Here is a 14,740-nt window from a genome sequence, read left to right as displayed (position 1 = left end):
TTAGTTGAATTAGGACTCTTAATTATATTTTTGCTTTTCTTTGTAAGTGATGTAAAAGCATTATTGATTAATAAAATTTTGATTTTTTATTTTATTTTATTTTATTTTTAAATTCTTATGGATTCAAGATTAATTTTGTGGATTTAATGTTTGCATGCTTACGGTAGATAGTGATCTATCTCTTCATGTCCTTTCTTGCGTCAATATCTTAACATTTTTTATTTTTAATTTACACACACACCACGTGGGCACTCGAGCCCATGACCTCAGTGTTGAAATGCACTCTACCTACCACTTTGATTGAGCCATGGGTTGGAACCTAAGTAGTCATACGTTTTAGAATTTTGGACCACATGTGGCACACATTTACAAGAGCCATTTTGGGAAAGTCGCGGAAGTAAACTTTGAATTCAAATCCAATAGTCGAAAGATAAACACAAGCAAACAATCATAAACTCAAAAAACACATGAGTTTTTACATGGAAAAACCCTCGTGAGAAAAAACCGCAACATAAAGTGACAACGAATCACTATGAATAACAAGTTACAAGAGAATAGAAGAACTTACAATGATGAAAACCCTCATTTTCTCATCTCCAAACCCTAAAAATCTTTAAGCCCCAATTAGAATATCCTAATTCCACAATTACACCCATATTTATAATGTCGTACTCGAAATAGGAAACAATCTACTCAATTCCATAAATCGAGCAACCCTCGATCATTTGAGCGATTGAACACGCCCAAAAGTGTCTAGAAAGTTTAAATGTATTTTTCGAATTTTATCAATCGATCAACCCGAGAGTTCAATCAATCGAGACTATCCAAAATTGTTCAGAGACCAATCTACATAATTCAGGGATCACTCGATTGATCGACCAGGATAGTCGATTGATTGAACCCATATTTCATGTACAAATTTAAGATATCTCATAACAATCTTCACCATAGCTTCAATCTTCATTCATGAACCATAACTCCAAGTTTTATTTCTAATAACATCCATAACAGATTCACCATTTTTATCACTTTTCGTGCACACTCTGTCTTCATTAACATTTCATTATACCCAGAGAATTCGAACAGAATTAGAACTTTTATGTGGGAACCACCTTTGTAAGTATATTCGCTAGATTAACACTCGTATGAATCTTCTCAAAAGTCACACCACCTTCCTTAAGTAGTCGTTGGATGAAATGATGAACATCAATATGTTTAGTTTTAGAATAGTAAATTGAATTCTTCGCCAAATTGATCATGCTTTCACTGTCACAATTAACCGGCACAGCCTCTTGCTAAAGCCCGAGTTCACTCATCATTCATTTTAACCAAACACCTTCCTTGAAAGCTTCCATCACTGTCATATACGCAGCTTCTGTTGTGGAAAGGGCAATCACGAATTGAAGCTTCGATATCCAACTGATCACTCCACCCGTTAATACAAATAAGTAACTGGAAGTCGACCTTTTATTGTATACATTCTCTGCATAATTTGAATCCAAATATCCTACTAAAATTTTCTCTAATTTCTGAAATGTCAAGACATAGTTCGTTGTACCTCGTAAATAATGAAGTAGTCATTTTACTACCTCCCAATGTTACCTGCCGGGGTTTGATATATATCTGCTCACAACACCAATTGTATGTGAAATATTTGAACTCATAAAGACTGTGACATGCATTAAACTACTAACTGTATTCAAATAGGGCACACGAGACATAATATGTTTTTCTTCATCTATAATATGACATTACTCTGAAGAAAGCCTAAAGTGATCAGCATGGGATGTATTAACTGGATTAGCCTTGTCCATCCCAAGCTTTACCAATAACTTCTCAAGGTACTCCGCCTGAGATAATTGTAATTTGTTACTTTGCATATCTCTGTGTATATCTATGCCGAGAATCTCCTTTGCAGGCCCTAGATATTTCATTTTAAATGTCCCTGAAAGCCGAGTCTTCAATATACAGATATCAGACATGCTTTGACTAACTATAAGAATGCCATCAATATATAATACCAATAGAATCAATCTTTCATCACTTAGTATCTTGAAGTAGACACAATGATTATATTTATTCATAATAAAATGTTGACTCACCATAAAAGTACCAAACTTATTATACCACTGCCTATGTGATTATTTTAGGTCGTACATCGACATTCTCAACCTATAAACCTTATTCTCCACCATTTACACCTTGAACCCATCTATTTGCTTCATGTATATCTGCTATTTCAATTCGTCATGTAGGAAAGCAGTTTTTACATCTATTTGTTCCAATTTAAGGTTGCATTGAACAACTAGTGTCATTACAAATCTAATAGATATCTACTTAACCACAAGCGCGAATATCTCATTGAAGTCGATACTTTCATAAAATACACCCAAACTTTCTAGAATCATCATTTATGAATGATACAAAGAACAATGATACTCTCCATAAACTACGGACGGCGACCCCCATACATCAGAATGCATATAATCTAGAACACTCTTATTAACATGTTTACGCAATTTAAAAGATAACTATGATTGTTTACTCTCTCTCTTTCTCTCTCTCTCTCTCTCTATATATATATATATAGTGCTCATATATATCAAAATCAATAATTTTAAATGCAAGAATCAAGGAATAAATAAAAAGTACATTCATGCTGCGCTCGCTCATGTGGCCACAAACGTGCCGACATGGACTCCACTACATACACTACAGCTTGAGTCGATATTGTATTCTTGATCAACATGTAAAGGTTATCGTTCTGTTGTGCCTTCATCACTACGAGTACTCCTTTAAAATCTTTAGGACACGATTAAAATCGGTGAATTTACACCAAATTACTTCAAGAGCCCCCAAAGAGAGCAAATTTTTTCCATAGGTTAGGAATGTGTCTCACATCTGTCAAAATGCGCACCATCCCATTAGATATTTTGTTGTGCCCTGATCCAATTCCAATGGCCTTATAGGCAACGTCGTTGCACATAAACACCTGACCACCATCATGCTCGTTATTTGTGGTGAACTAATCCTGATGTGAGGTCATGTGGTATGATGCTCCTATATTTAAAATCCACTCATCGCTAAGATAGTTGGATTTGGATGCGGTCAGAACATCATTAGTGTCCACATCGTCACTCGATTTTGCTCCATTGACCTCCTTTGACACTTCATCTGCTTTATCTCCCTTTTGAACTTTAAAATTCTAAAAATCATTTTTCATATGTCATTGTCTTCTACAATTCCAACACTTCATCTTTCTCTTACCTTTAGAATTGCACCATGAACGTGATGAGTTTTTTATTTTTTCGCTTAGAATTCTTTCCCCTAACTACCAACGCATCAAGAGATGATCTCGCGTTAATGTCATTCTTTCTCAACACCCTCAACTGAAGGGTTGAGATGACAGTCTCAATATCAATATTCTCTCTACCATGGCACATGCATGGTGTCTATGAAGCTATCGTAAGGCTTTGGAAGAGAGTTTAACAGAATTAGGCCTTGATCTTCTTCGCCAATTTTCACTTCCATACTAATTAATTTGCAAATGATCGGATTAAATGCCTTGATATGATCATTAAGATCCGACCCTTCCACCATCTTTAGATTATAGAATTGTTTCTTCATATACAGACGATTCAAATAACAATTTCGTCATGTACAAGTTATCTAACTTCTTCTAAAGTCCTGTAGTGGTTTTTTTTTTTTTTTTTTTATATCGAGGACATCATCTGTCCAACATGGTTGGACCGAGGTTTTCACTCCTTTCTCCAACTCTTCTCACTTTTCATCACTCATATATATTGCATACTTCAAGACACCAAGGAATGCATGTTGCAGCTCTTGCTGAACTAGAAGGCCTCTCATCTTCACCTTTTATAGTTCGAAGTTGTTTTACTGGTGAACTTCTCTATTTCATACTTCATGTTCGATCCTTTTATCGACATAATTCGGATCTGAATTTGAATCCCAACGTTCGCTCCGATACCACTTGTTGGGATAGCCGTGAAAGCAAACATCAAATTCAAATAAAATAGTTAAAAGATAAATATAAACAAGTAATCACAAACGCAAAGTATACACGAGTTTTTACGTGAAAAAATCCTCACAAAAAAAAAAACAACGACACATAGAAACAATGAATCAATATGAATAACAAGTTATAAGAGAATAAAAGACTTTACAATATCGAAAACTCTTGTTTTCTCCTCACCAAATCCTAAAAACCTTCAAACCCCGATTACAATACCATAATTCCACAATTACACTCATATTTATAGTGTTACACCTGAAATATGAAACAATCCGTGCAATTCCACAAAATTACGTGCGTCGATCAAAATATCAACTAATCGAAACCGATCGAGCAACCCTCGATTGATCAAGCCAACGTGTTTGATCGCTTGAACACGACTAAAAATGTCCAAAGAATTTAGAGGTATTTTTTAAATTCTGTTGATTGATCGAGATTATTCATAACTATCCAGAGACTAATATGCATAATTCAGGGTTTACGCAGTTGATCTACAATTAAACTCCTGTTTCATGTATAAATTTAAGACATCTCATAGCAAGTCACAAATGCTAATCTATCTCACCTTCTCGAAGGTGTTCAACAAACCACGGAATAATCCATTCGTATAAGCTTATTTGTAGTGACGGATAGCTTGTCCAATTGAGCGTGGATGATGACCAAAATGCCTCCCCTCGCAAATGGCCCTTTAGAGGTATTTCTCCAGTAATCGGGGGACATGGGATTGCAGTTTGATTAAGCCAAGGATGAGCTATCACTCTTTAATAAAATGGTGGAAAAGCAAGAGCTGTCTGGGCCCTTTATTCATTGAAAAGAAGGTATCTAAAAAAAAAGTGAAAAATCCGAAGGCTTTGATCTTCCCGATCTGGTGGCCCAAAGGTGAGAGGGCGCTGGCAGTCACTTCAGCGAACATCGACCGGATCCGGTCAAAAACATCTAGTCACCGGAAAGCGACCTCAGCCAAGAGGACAACCAGGAAAAGAGTAATGACAGGGTGATATTCTCCCAGCTTTAATATTAAATAATAAATAAATAAATAAATAAGAGAGATGCTCCGCGTCTCTTAGACCATAAGGTATAGTGCTCCTAGTTCCATTGGCCATTGATCTAGACCGTTCATTAGGTTCAGCGAACATTTCATAGGCTATCAGGAAAACTTCATATCCATCTAGTAAATATAAACCATTTGGTTGATGGTATTTAATATGGACGGTCAAGATAATTTAACCAAAACAGGGAATATCATGTATTGCTTATGATTCTAAAGAAACACCTTTTTTTAGAGGCAATTTTCACAATCGCATCCCTCGCTTAAAAAATGAATGGCCGTAGAGAATAAGGAATAATGAATGGATTGGTTGATTCGATCAATGTATTTTTTATTTTTATTTTTTTTGTTTACGATGGACAGTTTAGATGGATCAAATGGACATTCTAAGTGAACCGATGAAACGAGGAGCACTACAACTTATAATGCTGTAGAGCACTGGAGCATTTCTCAGTAAATAATAAATAGGCCTTAAATTTTTATTCATATTTTTTTTCCTTTTTGGGTTAGCTTGTTCGTCAGTACAGACACCCCCATGTCAGCCCCCCTACGCACCCACGTCAGTACACACACTCCATGTCAGCCCTAGGGACCGAGAAACAACGACCTCAAGTGCTGAAACGAGGTATCTCCACTCAGTCCGCTAGTTGAGCTATGGACCTGGGTGTATAAAAAAAAATAATAATAAAAAATAAATAAAAAATAAATAAATAAAAAATACTTGAGGCGCTTTATATACTCTGGGCCTCTGGCAGTGTTGGTTCGCAATATACGTTCACACAAAATCTTGTACACCTCACATGGACATACATAAAATAAAACCTCTATGACGGTGGGACCAATTTTAGATGGAATATTGGACCAAAATCAGATTGATTAGACGATTCTGACCACTGATTACTGGGCATATACTTTTTGACCCTTGACTATTTTCTACTTTAACTTTCGATGGATTGTCCACCGATCAGATAGCTAAGTTAATATTTTCAAAGGTTTTTTTATATTATATTTCAGATATGATCGATATATGGTGGGCCCATTTATTGTAAGGTTTAATTCGATTTTGAAATATTCCACACGTGCAATTTCCGTCTGCATGAGTATGTACCATCTTGGTCTGAAAGCGCAACGAGGTTTTTCGGGTACGTTTTTAGTATAGAGCCAACGGACTACCTACGTTATTTCATTCCACCCGAAGAAAAACTTTAATTATCAAAGTAGGTTATTGTTTGTACAGACGAACTAAGAAAGATAAAAATACTTCTAATTTTTTAGCCGCTTTCCAACGAGCAGGATATTTTTTTAAAAAAATTAACGTCCGTACATTAAAATAGCCTTTGGTGGGATAAGTTTCCGGGCGGGGAAAAAACAGAAGAATATTGTACGGACCCATCTACCGTGCTAATTTTTTCAAAGTTTTTCTTGGCAATTAAATTCAGGAGCTATGTGAATATGATACTCAGGCGTATGAAGTTTGATACGCAGGAACTCAGAAATTGTACACGTGGAATATATTGACTTACATAAGATTGACTGAATTGTCATTCACACTGTATTGAAGTTATGTTCCTAAGAACAGGTTGGTTAAACAATTTTAACCTCTGATTTGAGGACACTTGTCCGTGGAAATAGGACCGTTGATCTTTTTCATTTTTAGCCGTCTAATACATGTCATCAATCCGAATTTAGATAATCAAATAAGCTTATTTTTTTTTAATGATACATATACGATTAAACTATAATTTGGGCGGTTTATTTTAATTAAATGTACGCCACATGTGCAATTTCTAAGTGCTTGAGAATCATCCATCGCACTCCGCCAGAGTATCAAAGTTTTTCTCAGAAAATAACCAGAGTGCCATTGTTTTGAGACGTTGCACCCGAGGACTTTCTGTGATCCTCCGCCATTGCACTGGTCAGCCCAGGACGCGGATTCGTACTACTCCCGCCGGGACAAAGCAAGAGACGGACGGTTCTGGCAGGGGATCTGTGGGGTCCATAGTGATGTATGAATTTTATCCGTGCGGCCCATCCACTTTGAACGATAATTTTAAATAACGATACTAAAAAGGAGGCAGATTGAAGGCTTAGTGGACCACACCACAGGAAGCAGCGGTGACAAAGACGCTCACAGTTGAAACCTTCCTAGGGCCCACCGTGATGTTTATTTCCTTCCCTGATAATGTCACACAGACGTGGATGAAGAGGAAAAAATAAATCAGCTTGATCCAAAACTTCTGTGGCCCCGAGAGGTTTTCAATGGTAAGTGTTCTATCCCCACTTTTTCCTGTCATGTGGTCCACTTGAGCGGTATATCTGACCTCCTTTTAGGGCCATGCCTTAAGATGATCGATCAAAAATGGATGGACGGCGTCGATAAAACATACATCAAGGTGGACCCCACAGAGACCCTGCCAGGACTGTCCGTCTCTATCTAGGTCCTGGTGGGGTACCGAATCCGCGTTCCCAGCGACGTTCAATCCCCACTGCTTTTTATAGTGTGTGGTCCACTTGATCTTTATAGTTACCTTATTTTTCGTCTTAAGCCTTAATAAGAGTTCGAAAAATGGATGGACGGTTTAGATATAACATATACATCATGATGTGACTCACAGAACTTGCTGACGTCAATACGGTACACCAGCAATCCGCTCCCCTAAAAAATGAGTATATTGTTCATAAACTAGGCCGAGGATCATATAGCTACTCCCCAGCAAGCAAGGCACGCTTTTATGGATGGGCGCCAGCCATATCTGACCAAAATAACCTCCCAAGGCATATGCCATAAGGTGAAATTATGAAATACTACCGACCGTTGCTGACCAGAATACCCTTCAAAGGGAAGGTGAAATCATGACGCCTCACTAATTTTTTAGACCAAAATGTCCCTACGAAGGGAGTGAAACATGAGCCCTCAAGTCTCCACAAATGGGTCATATAGTTCTTGGTCACTGATGTGTGATGGACAACCGATGAGGCCAATTCTAACTGTTGGAACAGTGGCTTTTCATGTATTTGATTAATAGAAAAGAAAATGCAGTAGTGGTCACGTTCAGAGGGGAAAAAAATCCAATATTTGATGGCTAGGATCTCCACATTTAGGACATTTTTGTGGGACCATCACACAATCATGGGCTGAAATTTTCTCATATTTAAAAATTAAACAAACTCCTCTGATGGGATGTAATGGTTACAACCAAGTCGCCTCTCACGTCATGTCATATCATCATAACTGGGTTCATGGCGGAAAAGAGTTCTATATATATTTCTTATAACATTTCATTGCTCGTCAATATAATAGCGATAAACAGTGTTTTAAGATACATAGTTTCCTTCCCTTGCAACTTCCAAATTGGAAGGGTCCTATGGGTGGAACCATAAGATTTAACGGTATTTAGATAATGCTAGGCACTGTCGCACAAAGTTGAAGATGGATAGCTCATAGAGTAGAAATGAGTTAATGACTCCTCCAATTCCATGGTTAGGATGGCTAATAGATGTAATTGATAGTTTAAATCATTTATAGGCAATTAAATAGATAATGAATATTTTCTCATTGTTTTTTTAGATATTTTTTTCTCCTTTTCTTAGATGGATGCATTTACTAGAGAATGTCACCCTTTTATGAAAAGATGAACAGCGGAGATTAGGAGTTGAAATACAATGGGACTTATTCCTATCACGTTCGAACTCTATCCCTTATCATTATTTATTTATTTATTTTCTCCATTTAAATTCAAATACAAGCTTCGAGAGTGATATTTATCTAGAGATATTTTAAGGAAAAATCCCCATAAGCCCATATTTAACATGAGCTAGCCTCAAGATATGCAGATGTGGCACAATGTTGATGTTGGAATGCATTTTTTTCTCACATGATATGCCTACTTATGGAAGAGTCTGACAGAACACATCAAGAGAGTGTGACAGAAAGATGAAAAAGGTTTTTATGGAGTAGCCACTAACCAAAATTCTCATAATCTATGATAGATTAGACACCATAGAATCACTAAACCTAGAAGTTTAAGATGTGCGATTTGTATTTGAATAACTTCATATTGTTAATGTTTGCAGATTTTGAATAATGGTTTCAGTTACGAAAAAGGAATGTGTGAAACATTCTTTCTCCCAAGTACAAATATGCAGTCTCCCCTTTATGAAATTTGAGGTTATTGGGATTTCCCTTTAAATTATTGCTTGAAAATAAATGAGTGAACAAAATAAGAAATAAAGTAGAAATGCAATTAGTGTATGAGAAGTAGAATGTAGTAACACAATAAGTACAAAGCAATGTAAAGAAAATCAATAAATTGGCCACTCCGATTAATCGAGAACTTAGAGATGTGATTGGAGATGAGCAAACTTTGACATTCCTTTGAGAAAGGAGATGATAAGCATTTTTAGATCTTCAACTCAATTTTATAAAAGCTTTAACTGTAAGATGACATACCTTAATAAGAGTTATGAGCAGAAAAGGGAGAACACCCTATTGGATAAAAATGGTAAGACGAGAGAGAGAGAGAGCGCGAGAGAGAGAGAGAGAGAGAGAGAGAGAGAGAGAGAGAGAGAGAGAGAGAGAGAGAGAGATCTCATGTGCTAATTTTTAATGCTTCATTTTTTACCAAGGCTTGCCGGTGTGTTGGAAGTGAGAAGAGTTGGATATTCATATGTGAGATGATGACATTTTGGTTCTTAGTAGATAGTGAAGGGTAAAATACCACAGATCTTGTTATGATTGGCTCTTAAAAGCTCTTAAACACAATACTTTCTTATTGGGTGGTTAGGATGGTAGGCTTAGTATGATATAAGGTGTAAAAAATATATTTTTAGTATTTTTTGGAAAAAAAAACTTTAAAAATATCTATGATGAATAAGTGTTGATTTAGAAAAAATAAAAATAAAAATGAAAAAATAATGTCATAATGTGGTTGTCATCAAAAGCAGAAAGATATTTTCACCCTCCATTTTTAACGTATTTATGACACCTTAGATATTAATCATTAATTGCAGAGATAGATAGAGGCTATTTAGGGATGCCTAGCAGAGTGAGAATCCAATTTTCCTTGTATTTTCGTAAATCTGTTATTTTTAGCAGGGGCCCAAGTGCCCAAAAGGCCATGGGTTTGGGTTGGGTTGGATGGTTTAGATAGTTTAGGTTGGATTGAGACTTCATTTGGATAGTTGGCCTTGTATTAGTTAACATTGATTATATATTAGAGATCTTGATGTCCAATATATACTAAGTTCATGTTAACAATACTTCTATATCAGAGGTCAAGATCTCCAATACATCTCTTTTATGTAACCAAGTAATTTTGGATGATTTTGCCCTTGCAATTAGTTTTTAGGAAAGTAAGTACTTTTAAGATTTGAAAGTATGCACGTGTGATTTTCTATATAGGTTCCAGTATTTTTGGGCATTAAAAAAGTGAGTTATCAACAAAAATCATTTTTATTATTTCAAAAAGGCTTCCAGCTCTATGTGTGTCCCACATTTCTCTAGGCGCTTGCTTTCTCTCTCCCGATCTCTCACCCCTCTCCACATGCAATGCCCATGCCACAAACCTAGTTATTGTTAACTAAAATGAGATCAATTCATTTTCAGGTGTCTAGCAAACATGGCCTAAGTTCTTCTTAATTAAATAAGATTAGAGAAAAGCAAAGTGTCATAAGCTAGGGACTATTTTATTTCATTTCAACACAATACTTTTTACATAGGAAATTAACTGTTGCAGATGAGACACTTGTACTCATAGGCCGTGCACACATAAACCTACTAAGTCTGATAGACATAAGAGAAAATGCATATGACACGTATGCACTAATGCCCTATATACATGCATGTCACACACAACGCATAGCATGATTACATGGCAAACTCACTCGATGGTACATGTAATAACTAGCCAAAGTTGATATTGTAAATTACAAATTTTCAACTGGAGAGCATTGTCTTTGCTACGAAGTAAAAGAAATGGCCAGTTCGATCTATAACATTTGTAGAAAAAAGATTTTTCTACAACTTTGCTTGTATGGAATTCAACCATGTAAAAATGGTTGGCCTACCAAGTGATGCCAAAAAATAAGGCCAAGCCAACCATCATGTGGGCACCACATGAATTTGAAAGTTTTTGGATGGATGTACATTAATGTTTTTAATGGTGTGGCCCACCTAGTGATCTTATAGAGGTGAATTTTAGGACACCTCATTATCATAGTGGGACTTAATTACTTGATGCTTGGGTTGGATTGCCTATACACAATAATTGATTAACATTTACACATAGGTAAATAAGTTGCATGCATGTTAATAGGGTGAATATGAGTGGTGTGAAAGGTTTTTCTACAAAAGTTGACCCAGCCTCCTAAACAAAACTAATGGAGTGTGGCACAAGCAATACACATGAGAAAGATGAAGTGGTTTCTTTGGAACAAGGGAGGGGTGGAGACACAGGAATTATTTGATACTCTAAAATGGTGGGATGTTTGATACTCATGCACTTTGCAATTGTACATGTGACATGTATTAGATCAACACAATGTCTAAATTATGCGGCTCACATTAGATATATTATTTTTTGAAATTCAAATTGACTTTTATGTTCTTAATCTTCCATAAGTATTTAGTTGTAAAATTTGGTCCATCTACTAATTTCTTTTGGCTGTTCACTATCCACCAATCAGACAACTAAAAAAATCAAGTTGTTACATTATTGAATTTAAAATCCATCTAGATCAAATATACTCATGATTGGTACAATTTATTTTAATATTTATGGGTTTGTACTTTTACTGTTTTTGGTGTTGATATATCGTATATCTCCTCTCTCATTTAAAAAAGCAAGAGTTGGAAGAGATGATCAGCCGTACATCACTTTAAAATGACTTAAATACCTACTATTTTTTTGGTATAAACCATCTCATGTCCTTCATAAAGGTAAAGTTGTACCTCTAGAAGCTAATTGCACAGGTAAAATTATCCCTTGCTACTTGTGGTCGTAATGATGTGAGTCGATGTGGTCCATGACTCTCTCTCTCTCTCTCTACACACACACACACCTTTGACTATTGTGTCCAATTGAAGATTGTCCATGCTGCAAAAATTCCTTCTACTTGACAATGATAACTTTTGTTTTTTTTTTTTTGGCCTAAGATTAATGTTTTAAGCAATGGCCCATATCTAAGGATGTCTAGATATTTTGCTATCTACTATATAGGATCCTGTAACTTGGCAAATTTTTAGGGGAGGGTTCTTCCATGGCAGGGCATCTACAAAGAAATGGTTTGGACTATCAAACCAAGGTCCCATTTTTATGTGAAAACCCACGCTAAAATAGGTATGGGATCACAGGGGGCAGAGTAGTTTTAATTTTTGGGGCAGTGGACAGTTAAATATCTTCTTTTGATCATTGAACTATTTTCCCTTGAATACGTACCATCTCCTTGGCCATATTTTTTGTGGTCCATTGATTTAAAGTTTAAGATCTTCCGAGGTCCATTTGGAAACTCTCGTCTAATCTAGTAAGAAGACTCTCTGTTCTACCTTTTGTTTACAATAAGATTGTTTGGTAAAATTACTTTTTTTAGAATTGAGATCAAAAGAAATAAGTGCGAAGTTGGTAAAACATGTAAATGAGAGCTTTCTTTAAAGGGTAGTCTACCATGCGGGGCCCAATTTTAAAGTGGTTCGTCCTATCATGCGGGGCCACCTTAGTTGTGGGTCATTCATTGTTAGGAGCCGAACTTTAATGTGGACCATTCATTATTGGAGCTCAATTTGATGCGGGTCGTCCATCATTAGGAGCCCACCTTGGATGTTGGTTATCCATCATGTCAGACATTGGATATGAATCGTCCATCATGCAGGACACATCTTTAATGTGGACCATCCATTATAAAGGGTCTAACTTCGATGTGGGTTATCCATTGTACGGGGCACACCTTTAATGTGGGCTATCCATCATGTGAGACCCAACTTTGAAGTGGGTCGTCTATCATGTGGCGTGTGCCTTGGATGTGGGTCATTCATTTTTAGGGTCCAACCTTTAATGTGGATTGTCCATTTTGTGGGGCCTACCTTGAAGTGGGTCATCCATCATGTGTGGCCCACCTTCGATGTATGTTGTCCATCATGTTACGCATTAGATGTGGATCATCCATCATGTGGGGTTCAACTTCGAATTGGGCCATCCATCATGCGGGGCCATCTTGGATGTGGGTCATTCATTATTAGGTGTTGACCTTTGTTGTGGACCGTCCATTATATGGGGCCCACCTTGATATGGGTCATCCGTCATGGGGAGCTCACCTTGGATATGGGTTACCCATTATGTCAGACATTGGATGTGGATCATCCATCATGTAGGGCTCACCTTTAATGTAGATTATCCATCATACAGGCTCCAACTTCGAAGTGGGCTATCCATCATGTGGAGCTTGCCTTGAATGTGGGTCATTCATTGTTAGGAGCCAACCTTTTTTGTGGACTATTTATTATACGAGGCTCACCTTAATGTAAGCCATCCGTTATGTGAAGCCCACCATCAATGTTAATTGTCCATCATGTGGAGCTTGCCTTGGATGTGGGTCATTCATTGTTAGGGGCCAACCTTTATTGTGGACTATCTATTATATGAGGCCTACCTTAATGTAAGCCATCCATTATGTGAAGCTCACCATCAATGTTAATTGTCCATCATGTGGAGCCACCTTTAATATCCATTACCCATCATGTGGAGCCCACCTTTGATGTTGATTGTTAATTGTGTAGGCCCTACCTTAGACGTGGGCTGTCTATCATGAGGGGCCACCTTTGATATGAATCATCCATCACGTGGAGAAATGAGATACATGAGGAGGAGAAGAAATAAAACATTCACCTCCTTTAACATAATAAGCCGCCAATGAAAAAGTAAACTTTCTATCTCTAAAGAGTCAAGAGGTGAAACTCATTTTAGATGTTAAATTAGACAATTATCAAACAATTTAATATTTTTTACAACAAAAATTCTCAAATAATTGAATTCTCAAGTACAATTGGATTTTACCCAATAGTGCTTTGAGTGACTGGCCCCACCTCTGATGTAGGCCATCTAGGGGTGTACACGAACCAAGCTAGCTCGGTTAACTCGCTCGACTTGACTCGAAAAAGCTCGATTCGACTTGATTTGAAGCTGAGTTTGAGCCGAGTTGAGTTGATTTTTTGAGCTCAAAAATGAGTTTGAGCCGAGTTCAAGCTGGCTCCCGCTGGACTCGACTCAGACCAAATCTAGCTTGAATCAAACTCGAATCGAACCAGTTTGGTGACTTGGTTACTTTGCTATTGATGTTGCTCACCCTGTTTGACAAAATGACTTAACAAAGTGTGGTTGGTGCCAATGAAGGTATGTACATGAAACAAAAACCATTTTTTTTCTTGGTTTTTATGTTGCTTAGAAGGTGTTTGATAAAATACCTGTAAAACAATTGCTTCTGTCTTACATACAGTGAGATTTTGAAGTTGTAGTCCAAGTGTTTGTGATGTTTGTGAAAATGCCTCAATGGCGAACTCGGCTTGAGCTGGCCTGAGCTGCTGACCAAACCGAGCTGAGTTGGCCAGTTAGGCTTGAGGATCGAGTTCGAGCTGAGGTTAGCTAGTGGTCGAGCCAAGTCAAGCTGAG

Source organism: Magnolia sinica, chromosome 1, assembly GCF_029962835.1.
Source record: "Magnolia sinica isolate HGM2019 chromosome 1, MsV1, whole genome shotgun sequence".
NCBI classification, from domain to species: domain Eukaryota; kingdom Viridiplantae; phylum Streptophyta; class Magnoliopsida; order Magnoliales; family Magnoliaceae; genus Magnolia; species Magnolia sinica.
Note: the sequence above shows the minus strand (reverse complement) of the source record.